Raw genomic sequence first — 17,501 nt, forward strand, 5'->3', positions numbered from 1 at the left:
ACTTAGAGAACACCAGCAGATCCACACCAGAAAGAGACTCTACAAGTGGAGTTGCTGTGAGGTATCAATTTTTTTTTTTTTTTAATGTTTGACAGAAGAAGTCGGCCATTAACAGGCTGCCTGTTCTAATTTTGGCTTCTGATCCCACTTTTTGTCATATGTATCACTCATTTACATAAATGTTTGAACAGCAACATTGGGAAATGGAATCTGAATTATACATTTTTTAAACTTGGAGGCACAAATACTTCTGCCGCCAGGTAAAAACACCTGTTAGACTTGAGCAGCATAGAGGAAATACTGTTAAAGTGATTTTAAAACATTATCTAAATTATCTTTCATTTTAAAAGCCAAGGGGACATAAAAACTTAATGTACAGAATATTGAAGTCAAACTGGATAAAAATCACCCAAAAGTTTGCTAAATCTGCTAATGTAAATTTGATATAAAATAAACCACAACACTGTAATCCCCCAAAAGATGCACTTGAGACAAACTACTGCAAAGAATGTGGGAGAGGCTTCCCCGCTGCAGGTGAACTGAAAAACATCCTTCACATGAACAAGCTTCTCACAGACAGGTAGTTGTGACCATCATGAAGGAAGACACATTGATGGGAACTACATCTGTGACCAGTGTGACAAGCGCTTCGGGAATCTCAGTTCATACTCCTCCCACATACTCCTGCCACACTAGAAATAAACTGTTTTGGTGTTGCCAGTGTCCAAAAGCATTCACTTCATTATCTGCTCTGTGCAAACATCAGCATGATCATGCAGGGCCACAGTGAGTCTGAAGACAGAGAAAGATCCTCTTCTGGTTGCAGAGTCAAACTTGAAAACCTTTAGATCAGGCTCCACAGAGTTCAGATGGAATCTCCTGTAAAGTCTGTCAGCTATTGTCGCTTGGATTTGATGATTTCTGGACTTGAAGTGAACAATTCTGAATCTTAAATTTAGAAAGCTTTAAGTATAGATATGTATGTCATGTTTGTTCTTTTCTTTGAGGAATTTTGCTGCTTTTAAATGTGATTCCAGGTATATTTTAATCAATATTTCCTACCAGTATTTAGTAGTAGTATTTGTATTATAAAGTTATAGAAATGTTTTTAATATCCAACTGATATTGCAGCAAAACTTGAACTTTATGGTTTATACAGCAACCCACTATAACTACAGACATCATGGCTCATTAGAATTTAATTATTAGAAGGTGAATTAAATAATTTATCACAGATGACCCATTCTGTGGTTATGACTTAGCTGACCATTAATATGCCACTACAATAATCCACAAAGTTGTCATGTTAGTTTTCTATTATTAATTTTATTTAATTCACTTTATGTTTAAAGTTAAACTGGGGCTGGTCTGTACTTCTGTAATACCAAACCAAATGCACCTACAGTTACGAATAAACTAACCTGAAGTCATCTGATGTTTGCGTTCGTGAAGAAGACACACATATCATTTGTTTTTATTTATTTATTCATTAGTTAATTAAAATGGTTTTAATCCTATAGTGCTGGCTCTTTAATTTAGCTTTAGTTTGTTTTTTGTAACCTTGGAAGTCTACATTGGTTTTTAATGATCCACATGTTCTCTGTTTTCTTATTGAATTTCAATTTGTGTTTCAATCCTGCAAGTGTTCAAATCAAATCAAAAATCAAATCACTTTAATGTCACACAAGTGTTAAATCATTAATTATGTTTGATGGTGTAAAATTTATTGTTTTATTAAACTGTTTGATCTGCATAATAAAGACATAATTTTATAACAATTACTATTATAGATTTTTTCCATTTTATTATCCTGAATTTTTCTTCAGAGGAGACGGAGCAAACAGATCAGTGTGGGCTGCATCGCTCATAATACACCTGGTTTCCTGGTACAGTCAACCAGAGTCTGTCACGGTTGGTAGTGTGGTTCTGCTGACATGCTCAGCTGCTTTCACCACTCCCGACAGGTCCCTCTGGTCTTGTTCTGTACAATTGCTGTACCAGACAGTGCAGCTGTATGTCTGGAGTCTCTGCTGGGCCTTCGTCATCTGATGGGAGTGTTTGTAAGATGCTAGTCAAGTCAAGTCATCTTTATTTATATAACACATTTAAAAGGCATCAAGTGTTGGCCAAAGTGCTGAAAAGAGGGATAATATAATCAAATAAAAATAATTCAAATAGATAAGATGAAAACATTATAGAAACATTGTAAGACATCCATATATGTTTGTAAAAAATATGTGTACATGCAAATATGCACATACATATACAAAAATGTACACATTCACACACAAGCACACATACGTGAACATAAAATACATGTATACGTATACACATGCAAACATCATCCAATGAGATAAAATACCAGAATAGTTCAAACAGAATAAAAGAGGTGTCAGAGAGAACCGAAAGCCTTGTGGAAAATAGGTAGGTCTTCAGATTCGATTTGAAGACTTCCAAGGATGAAGAGGATTTTATAAAAGAGGGAAGACTGTTCCAGAGTCTCGGGGCCCTGTCACCTCTAGATTTGAACTGAGAGCCTGAAACTAATAAAAGCATCTGACTGGAGGAGCGCAGAGTTTGAGTGGGTAAGTGCAGGCTAAGAAGATCTGAAATGTAACCAGGAGCCAAACCATGGAGAGCCTTAAAAACAAATAATAAAACCTTAAAATCAATTCTATATTTAACTGGCAGACAATGTAAAGATGTGAGTATCAGAGTAATACTCTCTCTCTTTCTGGTACCCGTCAGGAGCCTTGTGGCTGCATTATGAACAAGTTGCAGGCGGGACAGCCTTGTGTGACAGATGCCTAAATGGAGAGAGTTACAGTAGTCAAGACATGATGATTTGAAGGCATGGATAACAGCTTCCAGATCTTTAGATGACAGGATATTTTTGAGTTTAGAAATGCTCCTGAGTTGGAAAAAACTGCCATGAACAACTGAATTTATTTCCTTGTCCAGCTTGAGGGTAGAATCAAAAATGAAACCAAGATTTTTTATATGGGGATGTACATTAGCTGATAATGGGCCCAAGTCGTTTCTTATAAAACTAACAGAGTCTTCCTTCCGAAAATTATAATGTCAGTTTTGTCGTGGTTTAATTTGAGAAAGTTCAGAGACATCCAGCAATGTATGTCGCTAAGACAATGTCAAGGCTGGGGCAGCAGTCGTGTGGGGGTTGCATGAAAGGACCCAAAATACAGGCACTTGCTGTGATGCGAGGGAGCTTTATTGCAGGAGGCGAAAATAACAGAAGCAAGGACAGAACAAAACACAAACCTAAAGTGGGGAAACTAATAACAAACAAAAAACCCAAAACCATAACTCACAGAATAATATGCAGGGGAAAAAATATGGAGGTTACACAGGGGATGAAGAGCAGGGAATGATGAGCGGAATGAAGAGCAGAGAGACGCGGCGATTACCAAATAACACAGACAGAGCAACGACGAGCAAAGGTAAACACACACTATAAATACACACCAGGTAATGAGGAAATGACACGCAGGGGTGGACACAGCTGAAACTAATGGGCATAAAGAGACACAGACCTTTAAAGTAAAACAGGAAATTCACAAACTGTTTTACAAACACAAACACGAGCAGAACACCAGCGGTCCACCTAAACAAAGGGCTCTTATACTTAAACAGATACAGAGTAAGTGTCCTCCTATACCATAAATCAGAAAGAGAAGGTACGACCTCTCTCATGACCTTAGGATGTGTGTGCATACCAGAGTGCTCTGGGAGGCACACGGAGTTATTGCAGACTGCTAAGGATCAGACATCCTATCAATATGCAATCGATTATATACCTCTAAGCATATATGAGTATATATTTCTAAGCACAAATGACAATCCAACAATATGAAACTAACACTAAGATTTAAAGACAGAATACTAGTGGTATTTCAGGGTAGATTTTCACATGGTTTGCCTAGTCTGAGACTTTTTCGTTTAAAATATCTTCAATATTTAGAATTTTGTTTTTCATTAAATTTTGGTGAAAATAAACACTTTTATAGTAAAAGGGGATTTAAAAGTACAATGGAAGGCAGAGCCATCACTTTTCAGCCCCCTCTCTGTGGAACCAGCTCCCACTTTGTATTCGAGACACAGACACTTGCTATCAGTTTATAAGTAAGTGTAAAACCTTTTTGCCAAAGTCCAATAACTTGAAAGAGGAGCCAAAGACGTCCTCGTCCCAGATTCGTCTCAAGACAGATTCACACCTATTTGCACCTAGTCTGGTGTGACCTGAAGAACTCGCGTGACCATTGCCACTCTCAAGGTGCTAACAATCACGCAAGAGGTTAAATGCGTGAGAGGCCACACTTGAGTAGCAAAGAAGCTTTGCTGATGAGATTAAATGTGCAGTTGCATGAAAGCACTAGTCTTTTTAGTGATCTACCTTTTGACCAGTTTAGAACCTGACAAGCGTGTAATCACAATGCCCACCTTGTTAATTGTCCTGAAAAGCTGTATAAACCGGACAATGAATCAGTAATGTTGCAATCTTTCACAGCGATGGTGGTATAGTGGCGAGCATAGCTGCCTTCCAAGCAGTTGACCCGGGTTCGATTCCCGGCCATCGCAATTGCCACTAGCAGTGCTGTTCAAGCATGTGGGCTGCGTACTCTTTTACACTAAAAACGTTCTCCGCTCTTTCTGCAAATGCTTACAATGTCAAGCCAGGTGCATTCTTCATCGGCCTCGCTGCTACCGTTTGCTGTGGAAAACCACTGTTCACACAGGCTTTGAGTTCTCATCACTTCATACCTATACCTTCTTACATGAAACTGGGATTGGACACGTTACTTCTTCATAAAGACAGCCAGTCCCACTTTAAACGTTGTGCTGAATGTTTGGAATGAAGATAACATTTTACTAACCATGTACTGATCAGCTCTTTGCGGTGGCAAAATCATCAGCTGTGTGCGTTACTGTTCATGCAAACAAGCAAGCTAATGTCAGCCAGCTAGCTTCAACCGCAGCTGTGCTGCACCGATCTGACGCAACTGCAAAACCACAAGCTTTCGCACCAAAGCCATGCAGCTACCGCATTTACAATCCAGCGTGGCCGTTGTTGTGCACATCCTACTTGAAAGACGTGTGGCATAGGACTTGGAAGACGTATGTCTTTCAAGTATGTAGTTCGACAGCCAAATGTGGTTGTTGTGGCCGAGCGGTCAAGGCGATGGACTAGAAATCCATTGGGGTCTCCCCGCACAGGTTCGAATCCTGTCGACAACGGTCAGCTGTTTTGCGGCAGTCCAGACGTTGATTTGAGAAGAAGCCACGGCATGGAGATCACCTGAGATGGTGCCAGGAGAAAGAGCCAGGCCTTTGCTTGTGAAAATAGAGCACGCAGAAGCAATGGACCCAGCTATGTCCTGACAAAATTAGGCACGCATTCAGTAAACGTGGCATCCTTCACTCGGTCTTTTAGCCACCCCAGACGTGCCCCTGTGTAGTCGTCCAGGATCCTGTCTGAGTACCGCCGCCGCAAGCCGATGATTGATGCGTCTGGCAAATGCTGATTGCTTTGCAAGAGGACTGGGATTGGGATTGGAGGGACAGCGGATTTCACCGGGAATGGGACAACAGCAGAAATAGCTTCAAACATCAAACATTACTGCATGAAAAGCACAAACAGTGGACACATGTCATTGTCTGGAACACTGCTTTTCACTTCAGCTCTTTGTATGTAATAACTTTGCTCTTCTCCACAGCTGGCTGACAGACACGCAAAAGCGCAAGCAAGAGTGGCCACAGACCCACTATGCCGGCCTTTGTACACTCTCTCCATCTAATGATAGAGAGGAAGGATGCATTCACTACTTCTAGCCTCCACTATTCAAATTCAGTATTTTCACAGTGTCCTAAAAGCTTCCTGAAAAGTCTTTACACTACTTCCAAAACGCTGCATCCAGAGTACAGTCAGGGACTGGAAGGAGAGAGTATATTTCCCCCATATGGACTTCTCTCTTCATTGGCTCCCTATTAAATCCCAAATAAAAATCCAACTACTTGCCCTCACACACAAGGTCTTGAATAATCACGACCACTTTTGTCTACAAGATCTCACAGTGCCATATCATCCCAACAGACTGCTTTGCTCTCAGACTGCTGGTTTCTGAGGGGATTTAAAAGTACAATGGAAGGAAGAGCCATCACTTTTCAGGCCCCTCTCTGTGGAACCAGCTCCCACTTTGTATTCGAGACACAGACACTTGTTCTCATTTTTTAATTAAGCGTAAAACCTTTTTGCCAAAGTCCAATAACTTGAAAGAGGAGCCAAAGACGTCCTCGTCCCAGATTCGTCCCAAGACAGATTCACACCTATTCGCACCTAGGCTGGTGTGACCTGAAGAACTCGCGTGACCATTGCCACTCTCAAGGTGCTAACAATCACGCAAGAGGTTAAATGCGTGAGAGGCCACACTTGAGTAGCAAAGAAGCTTTGCTGATGAGATTAAATGTGCAGTTGCATGAAAGCACTAGTCTTTTTAGTGATCTACCTTTTGACCAGTTTAGAACCTGACAAGCGTGTAATCACAATGCCCACCTTGTTAATTGTCCTGAAAAGCTGTATAAACCGGACAATGAATCAGTAATGTTGCAATCTTTCACAGCGATGGTGGTATAGTGGCGAGCATAGCTGCCTTCCAAGCAGTTGACCCGGGTTCGATTCCCGGCCATCGCAGTTCCCACTAGCAGTGCTGTTCAAGCATGTGGGCTGCGTACTCTTTTACACTAAAAACGTTCTCCGCTCTTTCTGCAAATGCTTACAATGTCAAGCCAGGTGCATTCTTCATCGGCCTCGCTGCTACCGTTTGCTGTGGAAAACCACTGTTCACACAGGCTTTGAGTTCTCATCACTTCATACCTATACCTTCTTACATGAAACTGGGATTGGACACGTTACTTCTTCATAAAGACAGCCAGTCCCACTTTAAACGTTGTGCTGAATGTTTGGAATGAAGATAACATTTTACTAACCATGTACTGATCAGCTCTTTGCGGTGGCAAAATCATCAGCTGTGTGTGTTACTGTTCATGCAAACAAGCAAGCTAATGTCAGCCAGCTAGCTTCAACCGCAGCTGTGCTGCACCGATCTGACGCAACTGCAAAACCACAAGCTTTCGCACCAAAGCCATGCAGCTACCGCATTTACAATCCAGCGTGGCCGTTGTTGTGCACATCCTACTTGAAAGACGTGTGGCGTAGGACTTGGAAGACGTATGTCTTTCAAGTATGTAGTTCGACAGCCAAATGTGGTTGTTGTGGCCGAGCGGTCAAGGCGATGGACTAGAAATCCATTGGGGTCTCCCCGCACAGGTTCGAATCCTGTCGACAACGGTCAGCTGTTTTGCGGCAGTCCAGACGTTGATTTGAGAAGAAGCCACGGCATGGAGATCACCTGAGATGGTGCCAGGAGAAAGAGCCAGGCCTTTGCTTGTGAAAATAGAGCACGCAGAAGCAATGGACCCAGCTATGTCCTGACAAAATTAGGCACGCATTCAGTAAACGTGGCATCCTTCACTCGGTCTTTTAGCCACCCCAGACGTGCCCCTGTGTAGTCGTCCAGGATCCTGTCTGAGTACCGCCGCCGCAAGCCGATGATTGATGCGTCTGGCAAATGCTGATTGCTTTGCAAGAGGACTGGGATTGGGATTGGAGGGACAGCGGATTTCACCGGGAATGGGACAACAGCAGAAATAGCTTCAAACATCAAACATTACTGCATGAAAAGCACAAACAGTGGACACATGTCATTGTCTGGAACACTGCTTTTCACTTCAGCTCTTTGTATGTAATAACTTTGCTCTTCTCCACAGCTGGCTGACAGACACGCAAAAGCGCAAGCAAGAGTGGCCACAGACCCACTATGCCGGCCTTTGTACACTCTCTCCATCTAATGATAGAGAGGAAGGATGCATTCACTACTTCTAGCCTCCACTATTCAAATTCAGTATTTTCACAGTGTCCTAAAAGCTTCCTGAAAAGTCTTTACACTACTTCCAAAACGCTGCATCCAGAGTACAGTCAGGGACTGGAAGGAGAGAGTATATTTCCCCCATATGGACTTCTCTCTTCATTGGCTCCCTATTAAATCCCAAATAAAAATCCAACTACTTGCCCTCACACACAAGGTCTTGAATAATCACGACCACTTTTGTCTACAAGATCTCACAGTGCCATATCATCCCAACAGACTGCTTTGCTCTCAGACTGCTGGTTTCTGAGGGGATTTAAAAGTACAATGGAAGGAAGAGCCATCACTTTTCAGGCCCCTCTCTGTGGAACCAGCTCCCACTTTGTATTCGAGACACAGACACTTGTTCTCATTTTTTAATTAAGCGTAAAACCTTTTTGCCAAAGTCCAATAACTTGAAAGAGGAGCCAAAGACGTCCTCGTCCCAGATTCGTCCCAAGACAGATTCACACCTATTCGCACCTAGGCTGGTGTGACCTGAAGAACTCGCGTGACCATTGCCACTCTCAAGGTGCTAACAATCACGCAAGAGGTTAAATGCGTGAGAGGCCACACTTGAGTAGCAAAGAAGCTTTGCTGATGAGATTAAATGTGCAGTTGCATGAAAGCACTAGTCTTTTTAGTGATCTACCTTTTGACCAGTTTAGAACCTGACAAGCGTGTAATCACAATGCCCACCTTGTTAATTGTCCTGAAAAGCTGTATAAACCGGACAATGACTCAGTAATGTTGCAGTCTTTCACAGCGATGGTGGTATAGTGGCGAGCATAGCTGCCTTCCAAGCAGTTGACCCGGGTTCGATTCCCGGCCATCGCAGTTCCCACTAGCAGTGCTGTTCAAGCATGTGGGCTGCGTGCTCTTTTACACTAAAAACGTTCTCCGCTCTTTCTGCAAATGCTTACAATGTCAAGCCAGGTGCATTCTTCATCGGCCTCGCTGCTACCGTTTGCTGTGGAAAACCACTGTTCACACAGGCTTTGAGTTCTCATCACTTCATACCTATACCTTCTTACATGAAACTGGGATTGGACACGTTATTTCTTCATAAAGACAGCCAGTCCCACTTTAAACGTTGTGCTGAATGTTTGGAATGAAGATAACATTTTACTAACCATGTACTGATCAGCTCTTTGCGGTGGCAAAATCATCAGCTGTGTGTGTTACTGTTCATGCAAACAAGCAAGCTAATGTCAGCCAGCTAGCTTCAACCGCAGCTGTGCTGCACCGATCTGACGCAACTGCAAAACCACAAGCTTTCGCACCAAAGCCATGCAGCTACCGCATTTACAATCCAGCGTGGCCGTTGTTGTGCACATCCTACTTGAAAGACGTGTGGCGTAGGACTTGGAAGACGTATGTCTTTCAAGTTTGTAGTTCGACAGCCAAATGTGGTTGTTGTGGCCGAGCGGTCAAGGCGATGGACTAGAAATCCATTGGGGTCTCCCCGCACAGGTTCGAATCCTGTCGACAACGGTCAGCTGTTTTGCGGCAGTCCAGACGTTGATTTGAGAAGAAGCCACGGCATGGAGATCACCTGAGATGGTGCCAGGAGAAAGAGCCAGGCCTTTGCTTGTGAAAATAGAGCACGCAGAAGCAATGGACCCAGCTATGTCCTGACAAAATTAGGCACATATTCAGTAAACGTGGCATCCTTCAATCGGTCTTTTAGCCACCCCAGACGTGCCCCTGTGTAGTCGTCCAGGATCCTGTCTGAGTACCGCCGCCGCAAGCCGATGACTGATGCGTCTGGCAAATGTTGATTGCTTTGCAAGAGGACTGGGATTGGGATTGGAGGGACAGCGGATTTCACCGGGAATGGGACAACAGCAGAAATAGCTTCAAACATCAAACATTACTGCATGAAAAGCACAAACAGTGGACACATTTCATTGTCTGGAACACTGCTTTTCACTTCAGCTCTTTGTATGTAATAACTTTGCTCTTCTCCACAGCTGGCTGACAGACACGCAAAAGCGCAAGCAAGAGTGGCCACAGACCCACTATGCCGGCCTTTGTACACTCTCTCCATCTAATGATAGAGAGGAAGGATGCATTCACTACTTCTAGCCTCCACTATTCAAATTCAGTATTTTCACAGTGTCCTAAAAGCTTCCTGAAAAGTCTTTACACTACTTCCAAAACGCTGCATCCAGAGTACAGTCAGGGACTGGAAGGAGAGAGTATATTTCCCCCATATGGACTTCTCTCTTCATTGGCTCCCTATTAAATCCCAAATAAAAATCCAAATACTTGCCCTCACACACAAGGTCTTGAATAATCACGACCACTTTTGTCTACAAGATCTCACAGTGCCATATCATCCCAACAGACTGCTTTGCTCTCAGACTGCTGGTTTCTGAGGGGATTTAAAAGTACAATGGAAGGAAGCGCCATCACTTTTCAGGCCCCTCTCTGTGGAACCAGCTCCCACTTTGTATTCGAGACACAGACACTTGTTCTCATTTTTTAATTAAGCGTAAAACCTTTTTGCCAAAGTCCAATAACTTGAAAGAGGAGCCAAAGACGTCCTCGTCCCAGATTCGTCCCAAGACAGATTCACACCTATTCGCACCTAGTCTGGTGTGACCTGAAGAACTCGTGTGACCATTGCCACTCTCAAGGTGCTAACAATCACGCAAGAGGTTAAATGCGTGAGAGGCCACACTTGAGTAGCAAAGAAGCTTTGCTGATGAGATTAAATGTGCAGTTGCATGAAAGCACTAGTCTTTTTAGTGATCTACCTTTTGACCAGTTTAGAACCTGACAAGCGTGTAATCACAATGCCCACCTTGTTAATTGTCCTGAAAAGCTGTATAAACCGGACAATGAATCAGTAATGTTGCAGTCTTTCACAGCGATGGTGGTATAGTGGCGAGCATAACTGCCTTCCAAGCAGTTGACCCGGGTTTGATTCCCGGCCATCGCAGTTGCCACTAGCAGTGCTGTTCAAGCATGTGGGCTGCGTACTCTTTTACACTAAAAACGTTCTCCGCTCTTTCTGCAAATGCTTACAATGTCAAGCCAGGTGCATTCTTCATCGGCCTCGCTGCTACCGTTTGCTGTGGAAAACCACTGCTCACACAGGCTTTGAGTTCTCAGCACTTCATACCTATACCTTCTTACATGAAACTGGGATTGGACACGTTACTTCTTCATAAAGACAGCCAGTCCCACTTTAAACGTTGTGCTGAATGTTTGGAATGAAGATAACATTTTACTAACCATGTACTGATCAGCTCTTTGCGGTGGCAAAATCATCAGCTGTGTGTGTTACTGTTCATGCAAACAAGCAAGCTAATGTCAGCCAGCTAGCTTCAACCGCAGCTGTGCTGCACCGATCTGACGCAACTGCAAAACCACAAGCTTTCGCACCAAAGCCATGCAGCTACCGCATTTACAATCCAGCGTGGCCGTTGTTGTGCACATCCTACTTGAAAGACGTGTGGCGTAGGACTTGGAAGACGTATCTCTTTCAAGTATGTAGTTAGACAGCCAAATGTGGTTGTTGTGGCCGAGCGGTCAAGGCGATGGACTAGAAATCCATTGGGGTCTCCCCGCACAGGTTTGAATCCTGTCGACAACGGTCAGCTGTTTTGCGGCAGTCCAGACGTTGATTTGAGAAGAAGCCACGGCATGGAGATCACCTGAGATGGTGCCAGGAGAAAGAGCCAGGCCTTTGCTTGTGAAAATAGAGCACGCAGAAGCAATGGACCCAGCTATGTCCTGACAAAATTAGGCACATATTCAGTAAACGTGGCATCCTTCAATCGGTCTATTAGCCACCCCAGACGTGCCCCTGTGTAGTCGTCCAGGATCCTGTCTGAGTACCGCCGCCGCAAGCCGATGACTGATGCGTCTGGCAAATGCTGATTGCTTTGCAAGAGGACTGGGATTGGGATTGGAGGGACAGCGGATTTCACCGGGAATGGGACAACAGCAGAAATAGCTTCAAACATCAAACATTTCTGCATGAAAAGCACAAACAGTGGACACATTTCATTGTCTGGAACACTGCTTTTCACTTCAGCTCTTTGTATGTAATAACTTTGCTCTTCTCCACAGCTGGCTGACAGACACGCAAAAGCGCAAGCAAGAGTGGCCACAGACCCACTATGCCGGCCTTTGTACACTCTCTCCATCTAATGATAGAGAGGAAGGATGCATTCACTACTTCTAGCCTCCACTATTCAAATTCAGTATTTTCACAGTGTCCTAAAAGCTTCCTGAAAAGTCTTTACACTACTTCCAAAACGCTGCATCCAGAGTACAGTCAGGGACTGGAAGGAGAGAGTATATTTCCCCCATATGGACTTCTCTCTTCATTGGCTCCCTATTAAATCCCAAATAAAAATCCAAATACTTGCCCTCACACACAAGGTCTTGAATAATCACGACCACTTTTGTCTACAAGATCTCACAGTGCCATATCATCCCAACAGACTGCTTTGCTCTCAGACTGCTGGTTTCTGAGGGGATTTAAAAGTACAATGGAAGGAAGAGCCATCACTTTTCAGGCCCCTCTCTGTGGAACCAGCTCCCACTTTGTATTCGAGACACAGACACTTGTTCTCATTTTTTAATTAAGCGTAAAACCTTTTTGCCAAAGTCCAATAACTTGAAAGAGGAGCCAAAGACGTCCTCGTCCCAGATTCGTCCCAAGACAGATTCACACCTATTCGCACCTAGTCTGGTGTGACCTGAAGAACTCGTGTGACCATTGCCACTCTCAAGGTGCTAACAATCACGCAAGAGGTTAAATGCGTGAGAGGCCACACTTGAGTAGCAAAGAAGCTTTGCTGATGAGATTAAATGTGCAGTTGCATGAAAGCACTAGTCTTTTTAGTGATCTACCTTTTGACCAGTTTAGAACCTGACAAGCGTGTAATCACAATGCCCACCTTGTTAATTGTCCTGAAAAGCTGTATAAACCGGACAATGAATCAGTAATGTTGCAGTCTTTCACAGCGATGGTGGTATAGTGGCGAGCATAGCTGCCTTCCAAGCAGTTGACCCGGGTTCGATTCCCGGCCATCGCAGTGCCCGCTAGCAGTGCTGTTCAAGCATGTGGGCTGCGTACTCTATTACACTAAAAACGTTCTCCGTTCTTTCTGCAAATGCTTACAATGTCAAGCCAGGTGCATTCTTCATCGGCCTCGCTGCTACCGTTTGCTGTGGAAAACCACTGTTCACACAGGCTTTGAGTTCTCATCACTTCATACCAATACCTTCTTACATGAAACTGGGATTGGACACGTTACTTCTTCATAAAGACAGCCAGTCCCACTTTAAACGTTGTGCTGAATGTTTGGAATGAAGATAACATTTTACTAACCATGTACTGATCAGCTCTTTGCGGTGGCAAAATCATCAGCTGTGTGTGTTACTGTTCATGCAAACAAGCAAGCTAATGTCAGCCAGCTAGCTTCAACCGCAGCTGTGCTGCACCGATCTGACGCAACTGCAAAACCACAAGCTTTCGCACCAAAGCCATGCAGCTACCGCATTTACAATCCAGCGTGGCCGTTGTTGTGCACATCCTACTTGAAAGACGTGTGGCGTAGGACTTGGAAGACGTATGTTTTTCAAGTATGTAGTTCGCCAGCCAAATGTTGTTGTTGTGGCCGAGCGGTCAAGGTGATGGACTAGAAATCCAGTGGGGTCTCCCCGCACAGGTTCGAATCCTGTCGACAACGGTCAGCTGTTTTGAGGCAGTCCAGACGTTGATTTGAGAAGAAGCCACGGCATGGAGATCACCTGAGAAGGTGCCAGGAGAAAGAGCCAGGCCTTTGCTTGTGAAAATAGAGCACGCAGAAGCAATGGACCCAGCTATGTCCTGACAAAATTAGGCACATATTCAGTAAACGTGGCATCCTTCAATCGGTCTATTAGCCACCCCAGACGTGCCCCTGTGTAGTCGTCCAGGATCCTGTCTGAGTACCGCCGCCGCAAGCCGATGACTGATGCGTCTGGCAAATGCTGATTGCTTTGCAAGAGGACTGGGATTGGGATTGGAGGGACAGCGGATTTCACCGGGAATGGGACAACAGCAGAAGTAGCTTCAAACATCAAACATTTCTGCATGAAAAGCACAAACAGTGGACACATTTCATTGTCTGGAACACTGCTTTTCACTTCAGCTCTTTGTATGTAATAACTTTGCTCTTCTCCACAGCTGGCTGACAGACACGCAAAAGCGCAAGCAAGAGTGGCCACAGACCCACTATGCCGGCCTTTGTACACTCTCTCCATCTAATGATAGAGAGGAAGGATGCATTCACTACTTCTAGCCTCCACTATTCAAATTCAGTATTTTCACAGTGTCCTAAAAGCTTCCTGAAAAGTCTTTACACTACTTCCAAAACGCTGCATCCAGAGTACAGTCAGGGACTGGAAGGAGAGAGTATATTTCCCCCATATGGACTTCTCTCTTCATTGGCTCCCTATTAAATCCCAAATAAAAATCCAAATACTTGCCCTCACACACAAGGTCTTGAATAATCACGACCACTTTTGTCTACAAGATCTCACAGTGCCATATCATCCCAACAGACTGCTTTGCTCTCAGACTGCTGGTTTCTGAGGGGATTTAAAAGTACAATGGAAGGAAGAGCCATCACTTTTCAGGCCCCTCTCTGTGGAACCAGCTCCCACTTTGTATTCGAGACACAGACACTTGTTCTCATTTTTTAATTAAGCGTAAAACCTTTTTGCCAAAGTCCAATAACTTGAAAGAGGAGCCAAAGACGTCCTCGTCCCAGATTCGTCCCAAGACAGATTCACACCTATTCGCACCTAGTCTGGTGTGACCTGAAGAACTCGTGTGACCATTGCCACTCTCAAGGTGCTAACAATCACGCAAGAGGTTAAATGCGTGAGAGGCCACACTTGAGTAGCAAAGAAGCTTTGCTGATGAGATTAAATGTGCAGTTGCATGAAAGCACTAGTCTTTTTAGTGATCTACCTTTTGACCAGTTTAGAACCTGACAAGCGTGTAATCACAATGCCCACCTTGTTAATTGTCCTGAAAAGCTGTATAAACCGGACAATGAATCAGTAATGTTGCAGTCTTTCACAGCGATGGTGGTATAGTGGCGAGCATAGCTGCCTTCCAAGCAGTTGACCCGGGTTCGATTCCCGGCCATCGCAGTTCCCGCTAGCAGTGCTGTTCAAGCATGTGGGCTGGGTACTCTTTTACACTAAAAACGTTCTCCGCTCGTTCTGCAAATGCTTACAATGTCAAGCCAGGTGCATTCTTCATCGGCCTCGCTGCTACCGTTTGCTGTGGAAAACCACTGTTCACACAGGCTTTGAGTTCTCATCACTTCATACCTATACCTTCTTACATGAAACTGGGATTGGACACGTTACTTCTTCATAAAGACAGCCAGTCCCACTTTAAACGTTGTGCTGAATGTTTGGAATGAAGATAACATTTTACTAACCATGTACTGATCAGCTCTTTGCGGTGGCAAAATCATCAGCTGTGTGTGTTACTGTTCATGCAAACAAGCAAGCTAATGTCAGCCAGCTAGCTTCAACCGCAGCTGTGCTGCACCGATCTGACGCAACTGCAAAACCACAAGCTTTCGCACCAAAGCCATGCAGCTACCGCATTTACAATCCAGCGTGGCCGTTGTTGTGCACATCCTACTTGAAAGACGTGTGGCGTAGGACTTGGAAGACGTATGTCTTTCAAGTATGTAGTTCGACAGCCAAATGTGGTTGTTGTGGCCGAGCGGTCAAGGCGATGGACTAGAAATCCATTGGGGTCTCCCCGCACAGGTTCGAATCCTGTCGACAACGGTCAGCTGTTTTGCGGCAGTCCAGACGTTGATTTGAGAAGAAGCCACGGCATGGAGATCACCTGAGATGGTGCCAGGAGAAAGAGCCAGGCCTTTGCTTGTGAAAATAGAGCACGCAGAAGCAATGGACCCAGCTATGTCCTGACAAAATTAGGCACATATTCAGTAAACGTGGCATCCTTCAATCGGTCTATTAGCCACCCCAGACGTGCCCCTGTGTAGTCGTCCAGGATCCTGTCTGAGTACCGCCGCCGCAAGCCGATGACTGATGCGTCTGGCAAATGCTGATTGCTTTGCAAGAGGACTGGGATTGGGATTGGAGGGACAGCGGATTTCACCGGGAATGGGACAACAGCAGAAGTAGCTTCAAACATTTCTGCATGAAAAGCACAAACAGTGGACACATTTCATTGTCTGGAACACTGCTTTTCACTTCAGCTCTTTGTATGTAATAACTTTGCTCTTCTCCACAGCTGGCTGACAGACACGCAAAAGCGCAAGCAAGAGTGGCCACAGACCCACTATGCCGGCCTTTGTACACTCTCTCCATCTAATGATAGAGAGGAAGGATGCATTCACTACTTCTAGCCTCCACTATTCAAATTCAGTATTTTCACAGTGTCCTAAAAGCTTCCTGAAAAGTCTTTACACTACTTCCAAAACGCTGCATCCAGAGTACAGTCAGGGACTGGAAGGAGAGAGTATATTTCCCCCATATGGACTTCTCTCTTCATTGGCTCCCTATTAAATCCCAAATAAAAATCCAAATACTTGCCCTCACACACAAGGTCTTGAATAATCACGACCACTTTTGTCTACAAGATCTCACAGTGCCATATCATCCCAACAGACTGCTTTGCTCTCAGACTGCTGGTTTCTGAGGGGATTTAAAAGTACAATGGAAGGAAGAGCCATCACTTTTCAGGCCCCTCTCTGTGGAACCAGCTCCCACTTTGTATTCGAGACACAGACACTTGTTCTCATTTTTTAATTAAGCGTAAAACCTTTTTGCCAAAGTCCAATAACTTGAAAGAGGAGCCAAAGACGTCCTCGTCCCAGATTCGTCCCAAGACAGATTCACACCTATTCGCACCTAGGCTGGTGTGACCTGAAGAACTCGTGTGACCATTGCCACTCTCAAGGTGCTAACAATCACGCAAGAGGTTAAATGCGTGAGAGGCCACACTTGAGTAGCAAAGAAGCTTTGCTGATGAGATTAAATGTGCAGCTGCATGAAAGCACTAGTCTTTTTAGTGATCTACCTTTTGACCAGTTTAGAACCTGACAAGCGTGTAATCACAATGCCCACCTTGTTAATTGTCCTGAAAAGCTGTATAAACCGGACAATGAATCAGTAATGTTGCAGTCTTTCACAGCGATGGTGGTATAGTGGCGAGCACAGCTGCCTTCCAAGCAGTTGACCCGGGTTCGATTCCCGGCCATCGCAGTTCCCGCTAGCAGTGCTGTTCAAGCATGTGGGCTGGGTACTCTTTTACACTAAAAACGTTCTCCGCTCTTTCTGCAAATGCTTACAATGTCAAGCCAGGTGCATTCTTCATCGGCCTCGCTGCTACCGTTTGCTGTGGAAAACCACTGTTCACACAGGCTTTGAGTTCTCATCACTTCATACCTATACCTTCTTACATGAAACTGGGATTGGACACGTTACTTCTTCATAAAGACAGCCAGTCCCACTTTA

At 44.4% G+C, this 17,501-nt stretch overlaps 8 non-coding genes across 8 annotated transcripts; all 8 read left to right on the forward strand.

Annotated features, from left to right (window-relative positions):
* Nucleotides 1-4,524: 4,524 nt before the first annotated feature.
* Nucleotides 4,525-4,596, forward strand: trnag-ucc (transfer RNA glycine (anticodon UCC)). The gene has a single exon. It is a non-coding gene; the product is annotated as a tRNA-Gly (tRNA).
* A 2,038-nt stretch (nucleotides 4,597-6,634) lies between these two features.
* Nucleotides 6,635-6,706, forward strand: trnag-ucc (transfer RNA glycine (anticodon UCC)). The gene has a single exon. It is a non-coding gene; the product is annotated as a tRNA-Gly (tRNA).
* Nucleotides 6,707-8,744: 2,038 nt separating this feature from the next.
* On the forward strand, nucleotides 8,745-8,816 carry trnag-ucc (transfer RNA glycine (anticodon UCC)). Its single transcript has one exon. It is a non-coding gene; the product is annotated as a tRNA-Gly (tRNA).
* Nucleotides 8,817-10,854: 2,038 nt separating this feature from the next.
* On the forward strand, nucleotides 10,855-10,926 carry trnag-ucc (transfer RNA glycine (anticodon UCC)). The gene has a single exon. It is a non-coding gene; the product is annotated as a tRNA-Gly (tRNA).
* A 2,038-nt stretch (nucleotides 10,927-12,964) lies between these two features.
* trnag-ucc (transfer RNA glycine (anticodon UCC)) lies at nucleotides 12,965-13,036 on the forward strand. The gene has a single exon. It is a non-coding gene; the product is annotated as a tRNA-Gly (tRNA).
* Nucleotides 13,037-15,074: 2,038 nt separating this feature from the next.
* Nucleotides 15,075-15,146, forward strand: trnag-ucc (transfer RNA glycine (anticodon UCC)). Its single transcript has one exon. It is a non-coding gene; the product is annotated as a tRNA-Gly (tRNA).
* A 575-nt stretch (nucleotides 15,147-15,721) lies between these two features.
* trnas-aga (transfer RNA serine (anticodon AGA)) lies at nucleotides 15,722-15,803 on the forward strand. The gene has a single exon. It is a non-coding gene; the product is annotated as a tRNA-Ser (tRNA).
* A 1,374-nt stretch (nucleotides 15,804-17,177) lies between these two features.
* On the forward strand, nucleotides 17,178-17,249 carry trnag-ucc (transfer RNA glycine (anticodon UCC)). The gene has a single exon. It is a non-coding gene; the product is annotated as a tRNA-Gly (tRNA).
* Nucleotides 17,250-17,501: the final 252 nt, after the last annotated feature.

Source organism: Pelmatolapia mariae, linkage group LG9, assembly GCF_036321145.2.
Source record: "Pelmatolapia mariae isolate MD_Pm_ZW linkage group LG9, Pm_UMD_F_2, whole genome shotgun sequence".
NCBI classification, from domain to species: Eukaryota; Metazoa; Chordata; class Actinopteri; order Cichliformes; family Cichlidae; genus Pelmatolapia; species Pelmatolapia mariae.